This window comes from Asparagus officinalis, chromosome 7, assembly GCF_001876935.1.
Source record: "Asparagus officinalis chromosome 7, Aspof.V1, whole genome shotgun sequence".
Lineage (NCBI taxonomy): Eukaryota > Viridiplantae > Streptophyta > Magnoliopsida > Asparagales > Asparagaceae > Asparagus > Asparagus officinalis.
In genome coordinates this window covers 68,635,754-68,649,786 of record NC_033800.1, presented here as the reverse complement: position 1 = coordinate 68,649,786, position 14,033 = coordinate 68,635,754, and positions in this window count along the sequence as shown.

Here is a 14,033-nt window from a genome sequence, read left to right as displayed (position 1 = left end):
TGTTTATGTGCTAGATTTCAATCTAATCCTAAAGAATCACATCTTAAAGCAGTAAAAAGAATATTTAGATATATTAAAGATACTATAAATTATGGTTTGTTTTATCCAAAACATAGTTCATTTGATTTAATATCATATAGTGATGCTGATTTTGCCGGATGTAAATCTGATAGAAAAAGTACAAGTGGAACATGTCATTTCTTAGGACATTCACTTGTATCTTGGTTTAGTAAAAAACAAAATTTAGTATCATTATCAACAACTGAAGCTGAATATATTGCTGCAAGTCTTGCATGTGCTCAAATATTATGGATAAAACAAACATTATCTGATTATGGCATAAATTGTCCCATATCATCCATTATGTGTGACAATTCAAGTGCAATTAATTTATCTATAAATCCTATTCAACATTCACGTACAAAACACATTGATATTAGACATCATTTTTTACGTGATCATGTGCTTAAAGGTGACATTTCATTAGAATTTATATCTACAGATAAACAAATAGCAGATATATTAACAAAACTCTTAAAAGAAGAAATTTATGTTAAATTAATAAGGGAATTAGGTATATGTTCAATTGAAGATTTAAATTAAATTTTTAAAACAAACACATATGCATTTATATCTTTAATAGTCGACTAATTTGACTTATAGTCGACTACATGCACAAGTCTTGCATATAAGTTTTTCTCTAAATTACAGTGTAGTCGACTACTTGCTTCTATAGTCGACTACTCTATGTTAAAATCTTAAAAATCAACTTTCTGTTGTTTACAGTGTAGTCGACTACAATACAGATTAGTCGACTACTCTGAGTTAAAAACTAAAAATCATATTTCTGTCAATTACAGTATAGTCGACTACTTTTACTATTAGTCGACTACTGATTCTGAACTCTCGGTTCTACAATTTTAAAGCTTATTGGATTTTAACTTAAATTCATACTCAAAACCCAATACCCAATACCCGAATCAGTTTAATAAAAATCATCTCAACCATAGATTTTTAACTCTATCAATCCTAGCCATATATCTAAGATCAAATCTTAACCCTACATTTAATTCACTATCAAATCTGAACCATACATTGTAAAAGATAAAATAAAAATCTAAAAACTACCCACTAACCTATCTAAAACCGACTATCTTCTTCCTCCCTTCAGATCTGTCGTTTCCAGGTTAGGGCATCTTAAATCTCTCAAATTCTTCATTAAAATTTTCAATTTTCTTTCATATCGGTCAAGCAGTCAAGATCAGTAGTCGACTAATCCAAGCTATAGTCGACTAATCTAGGATTTCAACAGTTTGGGGTATTTTTCTAAACTTGATCTTTGAATCTTTGGTTATTTATCTGTTTCATCATGTCTAGATCTATAAGCAAACTCATACTTCTGTCAACGATGAAATCATCATTTATTTAAAAAGTCCTGATTTATCAGAAGAATTTAACAAAATATCATCTTTTGAAGTTCTTCCAGGACGATTTGTGAAATTTGATGATTTTATTCCCTGGAATTTTGAGTCATATTTTGAAAATGTGGGATTGCTTGAATTATTCTCTGCTGAAAATAAAAAACCCACATATTCATTTCTTGTGCAACTGTTCTATACCAATATAGAACGTGTGGGAACTATAGGTGGTTCTGAAAAACTTAAGACTCTTGTTAAAGGAATAGAGGTCGACTTAACTACAAAGTCAATTGGAAAAATCTTTAATATTCCTTATCAAGGAGTTTCTCTTAGGTCAGTTAGGATGAATGATTCTGATCTTTTATCTAATCATATATTTCTTCCTAGATATGGCAAACCTTTAAATAACTCAAACAAACTTCGTCCAATTCCTAGGTTTATTGCACGAATCCTAGCTTATAACCTATTTCCAAAAACTGGGAGTTTTTATTTCATTTCCCTAAATTTAGCAAAAGCTCTATATGCTATAATGAGAAATATCCAAGTTAATTGGGCTGAAGTTTACTTTGATAATCTTCTGACAATTCCAAGAGGATTTCTTCCTTATGGTGCCTTTTTAACAAAAATCTTTGATAAATTTCATGTGGATCTCTAATCTAAAAATTCTGTTGTCCGTTCTATTAAATTCTTTGATTCCAATGCCCTAACTAGAATGAAGTTGACAAATTTTGAAATTCATGAACAAAATCCTCAAAATGAACCTCTTCAAGAAGAAATTCCACAAGATATTCCACAATCTTCAACTCAAGCAGGAGCTTCTTCTAGTCAACCACCACCATTTCCTACAGAACCCTTATGTTTTTCAGACGTGCAATACAACACTTTAAGTGCACGTATTCTTAAACTTGAAACTGGTCAAAAAGCTCTATATTCTAAGAATTCATATATCATTAGTAATTAAGAAGAGCTAATCAAGAAGTTTGAAGACTTGGACACAAAGCTTAATTCATATTTTCAAGGACAGCAATCTCCTCCAGCACCTTAGGATGTTTTTATGTTAAGTTTTAAAACAATTATGTTATTTTGTTTAAGTATCAAAAACTTTGTAGTTGTGAGATGTTAAGACTTATGTTATTTATGTTGCTACTATGTCTAGTATGTTGATTGTGTGTTTAAGTATCTATGATAATGTTTGGTTAGTTAATATATGTGCTACATATTTTAAACAGATCATGGTGATGAACATTGTGGAACTTTTGGTCTTTATGGCAAGTCTTTGCCTACCTATTTGGATGGGTGAAGTTATGGACTATGTTCATAACCTGGATGATTTGTTTGAAGTTTTAGCTCATGTTGAAGAAATAATGTCATGTTTAGCATTAATGTTTTCCTCTTTTGTTGATAACAAAGGGGGAGAAATAGGTATTATTATGTATTGTTATAGACTTAAATTTGCATATATGCAGGGGGAGTAAGTATGGTTATTTTATTATGTTTAAATCTAATTATAATATACATACTTATGCATAAATTTTTTTTGTTATCATCAAAAAGGGGGAGAATGTTGAATATCATATCTCCATGATAGTATTTTGATGATAACAATTTATACAGTGTGTGTACTAACTTTTATATGCAGATTTCAATATCAAAATATGAACAAGTGCAAGTTGATTTCAAGGCATGATGAAGTGAAGAAAAATGAAGAACATATGAGATAATGTATTTTATATTTTCTTTACTTAGAATTTTTGTACAAGCCTTGATCACACACACGCACACACACAATATTAGAACACACTAACACATGCTTAGTGTGTTGGTTAACTATAGAAATCCCCTATGTTAACCATTAGAATTATAGTTAACACTTGAGTATAAAAATCTTTTATTTCATAATTTTATAAAAATCTTTTATTTCATAATTTCTACTCTTAGTAGTCGACTAATTAGTATAGTAGTCGACTACTCGTGTATAAAACTTAAATATACGTTTCTGTCATTTTATAGTATAGTCGACTACAATGGATTATAGTCGACTACTCAGGTGTTTAACAGAAACATAAGTTTCTGTCAAAATACAGTATAGTCGACTAATCAACATTATAGTCGACTACTGAAGGTAAATTTTCTTTTATCAGTTTCTGTCAAAATACAGTGTAGTCGACTAATGAGCATTGTAGTCGACTACTGAGAAACTTTCTGAATACACAGAGTCTGTTTGAACTCAGTGTAGTCGACTAATATGTATTGTAGTCGACTACAGATACAGTTTTTTCAGATTTCAAAGTTTGAATTTATGATTGTTTATAGCCGTTTTTAAACGTTTTTAAAGTTCAAAAAATTGTCTTTTCAAGGGCTATAAATAGGTTATCAGTTCAAAAAAAATGTAGTGACTTACATACCCATAAGCTTTGATATTTGTGCATTTTTTCAAGTGAAAAATATTCAGATTTTGAGAAAAAGAAAAGTTTCTGTAATTACCTCTGAAAATCATTCAAATACTTATTGTTTAGGCAATTTACAGAGGTTAAAATCATTCCTAAGGCACTACTACACTACACTACAAATCAAGGCTTATAGGAATTGAAATTGTTGTTTCAAAAGGGATCTCAAGTTGTGAGAGGAGTAAATCTCTTGGTTTAGAGATTGGTGTTCAAATTGACAAGGTGTTTGTCAATTGGTGTTGCAATTTACAGGGACTTGCAAATTGGTCAGGTTTGCGTTTGATTTTGTAAGTTTATTCAAAATCATAGTGGAAACTCTCAAGCGGGATTTGCTTAGGGACTGGATGTACACCGGATTGGTGGAACCAGTATAAATCCTTGTGTTTGTGATTGTGAATTTCTGAGATTGCCATTTTTCTTTGCAATTTATAATATACTTTGCATAAATTTTTAAAGAATACTATTCACCTCCCTCTAGTGTTCAAGTGTATCTATTTTAGAGCCTACAGAACGGAGACCATAAGTTTAATTCTGATGTATTCTATGTGTCGAATATGAAGAAAAATTTACGCTGTATGGGCCAACTTCTTAAAAAGGGGTATGATCTGCGCTTCTCTGTTAATCAACTCCTAATATTTGATAAAATATCCTTATAGCCCCTATGAAAAATAATCACATGTTTTGAGTTGACATCCAGAATGATGGTTATCATTACTTTGATATTATTATGAAAGATGAGTCTTGGTTATAGCATCTTCGGCTTGGACATCTGAATTTTTACGGTCTGAAGTTGCTTGCTCGAAGAAATTTGGTGAGAGACTTACCCGTTGTAAATTATCCCGAGAAATTGTGTGAAGGTCATATTCTTGGAAAGCAACATAGATCATCCTTTGGTATTGAAAATACTTGGCGTGCAAACAAGCCTCTTGAGCTCGTTCATTCAAATGTGTGTGGTTCTATGAACACTATATCCAATGACAATAATTGATACTTCCTTACTTTTATTGATGATTTCACAAGGAAAATATGGGTCTACCTTTTGCAGCAAAAATCTGAAGCCTTTGATTATTTTAGAGTTTTAAAGCCCTAGTTGAGAATGAAAGTGGTTACTTTATCAAGATGCTATGAACAGATGAAGGATACCTACGCATAGAGCCAGACTAGATAATCATAAAGAGCTTCTTGCTATCCTTCGACCTGAGAGTACCCTCGTTCCTCGTTATGCCTTCTGCTCTGCTTGCGATACAGTTGTTTTGATGAGAATAGATGCTTATGGGTATGTGTGTAAGATTTGGCCCATGTTTTCCCGCGGGTTATAAGTTTCCGATGCCTGCTCCACGACTATTATCTGGCTACTAGATATAAGTGCTAGCATTTCCTATCTACCAACCAGTGCTAGTTCCAGCGGCGAGTGAGGAAATCAATGCAGTTCCATGTCGGTCCAGGTATACTTCTAATGAATTCAATTAGTATTATGCAGAAGAAGGAATAAAACAGGATGTCACTTTTTCCTACACACCTCAACATAACGGTGTCGCTGAACGGAAAAACCGGACGATACTTGACAAGGCAAGAAACATGCTAAAGGCCAAAGGTATGCTAATTGTTTTTAGGGTGAAGCTGTCTCATGCAATGTATACTTGTTGAATAGGTCATCAACAAAATGTGTTGCTAATCTTACTCCTGAAGAGGTGCGGACTGGTTATAAACCAAGTGTAAGACATCTCAAAGTGTTTGGTTCTATTGCTTGTACTCATATTTCAGCAGAAAGAAGAAAGAAACATGATGACAGAGGCGAGAAGATAGTTTTTATTGGCTACAAGTCTGAGGGCTACAAACTCTATAATCTTATTACAAAGAAGGTGATTGTAAACAGAGATGTTATGTTTGCTGAAGAAGAAGCTTGGAATTGGGATCTAGAAGCACAAAACGATTCACGACATACTCTCCTTGATATTCTTGAAGACGATGTCCCTGTTACAACTGAAGAAGCACCACCGACCAATGCTCCTGAAGCTCCAACCCCACAAGGTCCATTAGAAGTTGAAAGACCAAGAAGAAATTACCAACAATCAGTTCTCTTGAGAGATTATGAAGTAACTCCAGATGATGATGTTGATACAGATGGAGATATATTACACTTTACAATTTTTGTAGATTATGAGCCAGTTATGTTTAAAGAGACTATTCAAGATCCTAAGTGGATAAATGCAATGAAAGAAGAGATAAAGGCAATTGAGAAGAATGACACGTGGGAGCTTACTAATATCCAGAAGGACATAAAGCAATCGATGTGAAGGGGGTTTTCAAAATAAAGATTAAAGCGAATGATGATGTTAAGCGCCATAAAGAAAGATTGGTAGAGAAAGGCTACGAGCAAATGTTTGGTTATGATTACCAAGAGGTATTTTTCTCTGTTGTTAGAATAAACTGTTAAACTAATAATTGTCCTGTCTATGCAGAAGCATTGGAATATTCATTAGATAGATGTGAAGTCAGCTTTTTCTTAATGGGTGACTTGAAGAAGAAGTTTTTGTGACGCAACCACCTGGATTTGTGAAAAAAGGATGTGAGCATAAAGTATACAAGTTAAAAAAAGCCTTGTTCAGGTTGAAGCAGACGCCACAAGCATGGAACAAAAGAATTAATTCTTTCTTTCACAAAAGTGGATTTCAGAAGTGCCCCTCCGAGCATGCCTTATATGTGAAGATAAACAACTCTGGTGATATACTACTATTATGTATTTATGTTGATGACTTGATTTTTACGGGTAATAATATTAGTATGATTAAAGATTTTAAGAAGTCGATGACGCATGAATTTGAGATGACAGATCTTGACTTGATGTCTTATTTTATCAACATTGAATTAGTTTAAGGAGATGATGAGATTTTTATATGTTAAAGGAGGTATTGTGCAGAATTGTTGAAGAGATTTCATATGTTTGATTGCAATCCTATTAAAATTTCTTTGGAGGTTGGTACTAAATTATCTCACGAGAAGGTGGTAGTACACAAGTTGATCCTACTTATTTCAAGAAAATTGTTGGGAGTTCGAGATATCTCACATGCACAAGGTCAGCTATAGCCTATGGAGTTGATTTAATTAGCAAATATTTGGAGGCCCCTTCCTAATATCATCTACAAGTTGCAAAGAGAATTATGTGGTATCTAAAGGGGACTTATGATCATGGTTTGTTTTATTCTTCATCTAACAGTTGTGATATTATAGGCTATTCTGATAGTGATTGGAGTGGAGATCATGATGATCATAAAAACACTTCTGGTTATGTCTTCAATTTTGGAATCACCACATTTTCATGGTCGTCGAAGAAGCAATCTATTATCGCACTCTCAACTTGTGAAGCGGAGTATGTAGAAGCTATGTCAAGTGCTTGTCAAACAATTTGGTTATGTAATGTGCTAAGTCAGATTCATATTCAAGTTGAAGGTTCTACAAAAATTTATGTTGACAACAAGTCCACAATTGATTTAGCAAAGAATCCAGTTACTCATGGAATGAGCAAACATATTCATACTAATTACCACTTTTTCCGAGACAATATTGAGAAGAACGAGATCATGTTGGTTTATTGCAAGTCTGAAGATCAAGTTGCGGAATTTCTCACGAAACCTTTGAAGTTTGAAGCGTTTGTCAAGTTGAAGCACATGACGGGAATGAAGACTTTACAAAATTAGGATTAAGGGGGGATGTTGAAATTAATCCTAATTCTAAAATGATTTGAGTTAGTTATCTTTAGTAATTATAGTCATGCTAGATATCTATTATGAAACATTTTTTAAAGCCTTTAAATATGCATTCATGCATCATTCTACCTAAGAGAAAAAAGAGGAAAAAAAGACAGGAGCTGAGTACTATAGCTACAATAACCAAGAGTTAAAAAGAATTTTTTATTTGCTTCTCCCACTAAATCTCTCCTCATACATATTATACTTCTATTTGCTTTGCTTTTGATTGTTCCAATAACCATCTTCTTGTTTCTCCATCTCCTTCCTCTCTAAACCCTAACCCTAGCCTCCTCATCTTCCTCTTCTCATTCCCTCCTCAAATCCGCTCTAAAATCCCACCTCAAACACCGCAGCCACCCCATGACCACCACCTCCCCCTAAACCCCTAATCCTAATCCTACTTCCCACTTAGGGAGGAATGGAAGAGTAGGAGCCTAGGGAGAAGAGGGAGAATGAGAGGAAGAGGGAGAGGAGTTGGGGGAGGAGGGAGAGGGAAGACGAGGAGGATTAGGAGGCTAGGGTTAGGATTTGAAAAGGAAGAAGATGAAGGAGAGAATAGGGTTGGAGGTAAATGGAATTTTTTTTATTAACAGTTAAAAATTACTATTTGTGAAGATGTATGCAAGTAAATGTGGTTTTGATAAAAAAAGGTTAAAATATGTAAGTATTGATTTAGGTATAAGTAAAAGTGATTTTAATATAAAAATTCATTTCTTAGTTTTTATCTCTATATCAATACTATAGAAGTTTATCAATTATCAATTGTCACATCGACGTCTCATCTCACCCCTCTCTTTTCCAAACACAGTTATCACTTTTTCTCAAACTTGTTAATAAACCATATATCTATGCCGAAATTCTTGTGCACCAGTGTGCACCCCGTGCAAAACACGGCCCCTTATTTTTTAAACATTGTATTTTGAACTTTCATTCCTCTAAGTTTTAATACATTTAATTTAATTATTGTATACTTAAAAATAGAAATCATATCTACTCCTCTATACTTAAAGAATTATCAAATTTTTAATACATTTAATTTAGAAATTATATCTACTCCTCTATTGTAAAACTCCGTAAATTTGTGATAAATAATATTTAATATGTCATACTATGATAAATAACATAATTTTGATGTTTGAGTAAGTTAGGAATTGATTTGAGATTAATTCGATGTACATATTTTTGGGTATGAGAATGAATCAGTTTGCACAGGCAAACAGACTCAGTGTGGTCGACTAGTGCTCTTAATAGTCGACTACTCTGTGCCTGTAAACATTTTACAGAAACTTGAGTTGAGCTTATTAGTCTACTACTAAGCTTAGTAGTCGACTAGCGGGAGATTTCCCAATGTGTGCAGGTTTGGTGTCGGACTAGTTTTGTTTGTTTCGAACCCGACCGTTAACCTATGTGTATATACTCATTTGAAACCCTAATTTCCTCACCTTCCACATAAAATTTCTGTAGCCTCTCACCTCCTTCAACTCCAATCCTAAAAGTGTGAGTTTTGGGTGTGTTCTTGAGCGTTTGTCGAGGGGAAGGCAGATTTTGGTGTTTTGGAGAAGAGAGATCTTGTGTGCACGTGTTCAGGAGATCAACACCACTTTGAGGCAAGATTATCTTCGTCCAAACTCATCCTCATAGATAAATAACTAGTTTGAGATGTAAATTTTGGTTTTCACATGCTTAAATCTTGACCCAAGGTGTTAAAGTTCTCGAGGTGTTAAAATTTGTTTTTTGATGATAAATCTTAACCCTACACTAGATCTGAAAGTGGTACCTTTGTTGTTGATGATTGAAACGTGAGCATGATCATTAGGGTTTATACTAATTTTATTTTTAACATGATAATTTTGTTTAACTCATGAGTAAACCCTAATTAGATGTTAATTGAGGTTTCTTGTAAGCTAATTATGCTAAAAACCTAAGTTTGTGATACCTAAGACAGATGAACATGTATAAACAAAATTTTCTTCTGTTCATGAGTAGATAACATCATGTGTTGATATTGTCGTGGTTTAATTAAGAGCTAATTCGAGTAATTTGATTAATTAGGATGTTAATCCCTAATTAGAGCAAATTAAGAGATTGTTTCATGTTCAGGATGAATTCTCAATTTTGATGAATATTACATGTTTTATTTTTGTATTAAATCACATGAGAAGTATAGTTGAATGATAAATCATGTTCGTGCATGAAAGAATGCACATTTTGACAGGATAGTCGACTATTAAGCTTAGTAGTCGACTACTCATGCCCAGTTTAGGTTTACAGAAACTGAGTTAGTACAGTATAGTCGACTAATATGCTTAGTAGTCGACTACTAAGTTTAACACTGTAATTACAGAGTCTGGATGGACTCGGTGTAGTCCACTGCTAGGGATAGTAGTCGACTACTAAGACTTTTTCCTAAACATTTTGTTACTTTGTTTTGAGATGCAATCGCAGGGTTCGAGTCGCACGATAGTATACGTATAGACATGTATATACATGAATAGTGTTGTGGCACACACATGAGTATCCCAAAGGGGATTTGACAAGTGTTGAGTGCTTACACTTGAGTTGGAGTAGTTTATACACATGTCGGATATCGTTAATAAGCTCAGTTCAGTACTATATGAGATAGTGTATCGGTATACCAGATTTATACAGTTTATGCATGGGATGGATATCGTTGATGAGCTCAGTTTAGTACTACATGGGGGGTAGTACGTCAATATTCTATTTGTACAGACCGTTGAGTCGGGTTTGGATGCTTTGTCTAGCAGTTTGTTTGCATGAGGATGCGATGAGGCTCGTGAGACGTCTTTTAGGATACCTATAAGGTAGGATGTCCCACATTCATGTTACGTACTGAGATCATAATAAGACTAATGAGCCATGTACATTGATCTAGGATACCTACAGGGTAGTCCGTTGTGTATGATACTGCGATGAGATCAGAATCTTGCAAAGAGTTGTAATGATACGATTATTTGATAGCCTGAGTTTTGGTGGATGCCATGAGTGTTTATGTCACATTGTTGAATATATATATGACCAAGATACCTTACTTTTGTGAGTACATGAGAACTGTGTGCTGATGTTCATTATGGTGTTTTATTTTTCCAGTGGTGTTTCTCTTCATAGTTCAGGATTAATATTTAGATATATACAGTTTGAGATATATGGTATATACATGAGGGTTTTCATGCTTGGATTATTTTTCTCGACGTACTACGTCTCATTGTAAGGATCATGAATTTTGATACTAGTTAAAATAATTTTCTAGTATTTAAAAATATTTAATTAAGATTTTTAAAAGAGTATTTGTATTTTTCTTGAATTTCTATAATTTTCTATAATTTAAAGTCTAAGTTTTATATTTATTTAAATGATTTAATATTTTTCTTGAATTTCTATAATTTTCTATAATTTAAAGTCTAAGTTTTATATTTATTTAAATGATTTAAATATTTATAAATTTATTTAGTAATTTAAAGTCTAAGTTTTATATTTATTTAAATGATTTAAATATTTATAAATTTATTTAGTACAGTAAAAAAACTTTTGGAATTTATCCGATGTGTTACCGATACTATTACGTATCACTTTGAATAATAAGTGGTATTGTTATTATTATTACGTATATTTTCGTATAATATGTTGTATTATTAATTACGTATTATTTGTATAATTTATTGTATTATTTCTATTGTTACATATTATCTGTTATATTAGTATAACTGGTATGTTTTACTGTGTATATAATTATCCCCTAATTATTTGATTTTAAATGTAAGTAAATATATTTTTATTATTGATTATTCTCGTTTAATTGTACAATATGTGTATATTTTAACAATTTTGTATCAACTGTTGTATTAGCACAACATGTATGTTTTTATTTATAGATAATTACTATGTAATTAGTTTAATTTGAAGTACTTGTATTTATTTATTTTAATTAATTTCATTTTAAAGTAATTAACCCTAAACCCTAATTATATATATATATATACATTTATTTTATCTTGCTCTCTATTTTTTCTTCCCCAAAACGCAAACAGCCACCACCTTCTTCTTCCCTATCTCCTCTCTCTCTATCTCTTTAGCGTTTCTCTCTCCCCTCCGCCTCACGCCTCCGAGCACCGTGGCTTTCCCGCTTCGATGAGATCACCGCATCGCCCTCTACCCGCCTGCTCCGCCGCCATCACACTCGAACAGCCGCAACTCCTCCCCCACCACGGCTTCATCAACCACGCTTCAGCCTCCCGCGCCTCAAACTCGTGCCCTCCTCCACTCGCAGTCAGCTCGAGCTCCGCCACCTCCTGCTCCCCATCTCTCTCTCCGACGCAGAGCCCGGCTGCCGTCGATAGTGCCGCTGCCGTCGACAGTGCCGCCCAAGCCACGTCCCCTGTAGCCTTCCCAAACCCGATAGCACCACCTCCTCTGTCTCCCCTCCGATCGTCGTCGTCCACGCCGCCCTTCAGCCCTTCGTCGTCGCTTCCTCCACCTCAGCCCAATCCGCTCCTCCTCGTCAAAGCGCCACCAGGCACTATCGACCACCTCAACCGCTAGCCTCCAGCCTCCTCCTTTCCCGCTTGCCCATCTCCACCCAAGCTCCAGTTTTGGCCAACCAGATCCAGCCCTCGTGAGACCCCCGACCCGCCGACCGTCTGCCTCCGAAAGATCTGGCGCCCGACGCCTCCGACGCCGACCGCCCCTCCACAAGACCCAACGCCATCTCCCCCATTGGCCTCCCCTCTCCTGAGCTCGCTGCTGCCCGACACCGATCCGAGTTCGTCGTTGCGCTCCCCGCGCTCAGATCAGACCCGTAAACTCGCCCATCGACGTCGAATTGTTCGACGAAACCGCTAGGCAAGATCCCGCCTCTCCTTATTTCCGTTTAGATATTTTTATGTGTAGATTAGTTTGTGTTATAATTAAGGGAAAATCTTCTTTTAACCTAAAGTTTTACTCCAACTTATTTTTAAACCCACCTACTTTCATTATGATCCATAAACCAAAATACAACACCCACTTATTTATAAACCTAAAGTATCAAATACACCATATTTATATACTGTATACAAAAAATAAAAGATAAATTCTGAAATTACCCTTGTTCTTCTTCTTCTTCTTCCTCCCTAATAACTACCCATGGCTCAACCCTCTCTTTCTAATTATCTCCATCTTTCTAGTTCTCCTCCCACTAAAAAAAACCCTAAAAATTCAAGGGTTTTGATCTCTTGCAATGGCGTCCAATGTCAACTTGCAGGTTTCTCTTCGCTAGATCCTTCGTTGAAGGGGGCGGTGGCAGCGGCCCTAGGACCACCTAGTCCACTCAAAGCCGACCAATAGAAAATGGTATGTTAACATTTTGAAAATTTAGGTTTTTTTGGTAATATCTTGTTAAAAATGTCTTGTTCTTATAAATTGATGGATTCTTATCAAGCTTATGCTTCAGGAAAGAGTATGTGCATAACAATTTTGCTTATATATATCTATGTTTTGGTGACTAGGTTGATTCATAGAAGGTGTTTGATGGAATGACAAAAGGGATATAGTTATTTGGACCATAACGATTAGCGGTTATGCCATATTGTTGTTGGTTGAGGAGGCAAAAAGGTGGTTGATGAAATGTCCAAGAGAAGTTTGGTTTTGTGGACCGCCATGATCTTAGCCTATCGGTATGCCATCCTACTCCCTCCGGTTGCTCCTCACCATTTTCTATTGTCGCCAACACCTAACGCAATGTACAGTTACCCCTCAATTAGAAATGATTTGTCAATGCACGTACACTAACTTTCCAATTAAATACATGAGAGAATCCTCCACTCTTGGCATTCGATCAGATCTTAGCTCAATGCACGTACACTAACTTTCCAATTAAATACATGAGAGAATCCTCCACTCTTGGCATTCGATCAGATCTTAGCATTGTTGTCACATTGCAACCCAAACGGCAAATCAACTACAGCCAGCAATATGATGTACCAAGTAGTATCTAATGTATCATGTTGTATGAAATTTTCTATATTATGTATATATAGATGATTTTTGTGTATATTGTATCAAATGCACTATCCAATGTGTCATGCTGTATCAAATTTTCTATTAAAAATTTATCAGTGTATCTAGTAGAAATGTATTTAGTAGAAATGTATACAATGTTTCGATAGTGGTGATTTTGGATTATTTCCATTCAATCTTCATGGATTATTTTCATTCAATGTTATGTGCTTGAGTTTAGTGGTTGATAGATATGAATATCTGTAATGAATTGATGCACTGATTGAACTGAAGAAGTTATGATGGTAGGTTGTGGTAACTACAGCCTATTGGGCCATATTATGTTTCGTGTGTCCAATTATCCACCTCGACGAGGGGTCCTCGCTCAATTTTTTAGCTTTTGATAAAGATTAGCACTTTATGGGAAA